The following is an 852-nucleotide window of genomic DNA, read 5'->3' on the forward strand; positions in this document are numbered from 1 at the left end:
TTTTTAGAACAAAAAATTTCTATCTTTATATAATAAAGTATGTGATAATCTTCTTTTATATATATATATATATTAGGGGTGGTAAAACGGGTCGAATCCGTTAGGCCGATCCATCGAACCGCTAAAAAGAGTGGGTCGGGTTAGAATTTGAGACTTGTCAAATTAAAAAAATTCGTCAAATTATGTCTATATGTTTCAATTATGTGACTTTATTTGTTTTATTTTATAATTTCGTATATATGTTCAAATTATGTGACTTATTTTCTAAAATAAAGATGGTTCTATTGATAAATATTATTTTAAACAATTTTATTGAAGTTAAAATTTTAAAAAAAGATAGTAAAAAAATTATATTATAATTTGACTATTTTTTATTTGTATTTAATTATTTAATTATTATTTTTTTGTTAATTTTAATTAATTTTATTTTTAAAAAAAAAAACAAAGTCAAATGGTTAGTATTTTGTACCCACTTTAGTTGGCGGGACGGGTCAACCCATCCCACTTATGATGCGGGCCTAGGTGGGGCAGGACGGGGCAGCCCGCATTACCACCCCTAATATATATATACTATCTAGTAACTTTTTTATATATTAAATAATTATAATCATATAATAACATTGAAATCAGAAAACATATTAAATCTGTTACAGTATAACTATTTAAAATATTATTTTAATATAATTTTTTAATATTATAAAAAAAATTTACATAAAAATTTTGCGGGTTTGGCGAATTTTTTTAATTGGACAGGTTTCAAATCCTAGTCCGACCCACCTTTTTTAGCGAGTTCGGCGGGTCGACCTGACGGACTCGATCCACTTTGCCACCCGTAATATATATATATTAAGA

Source organism: Arachis duranensis, chromosome 2, assembly GCF_000817695.3.
Source record: "Arachis duranensis cultivar V14167 chromosome 2, aradu.V14167.gnm2.J7QH, whole genome shotgun sequence".
NCBI classification, from domain to species: domain Eukaryota; kingdom Viridiplantae; phylum Streptophyta; class Magnoliopsida; order Fabales; family Fabaceae; genus Arachis; species Arachis duranensis.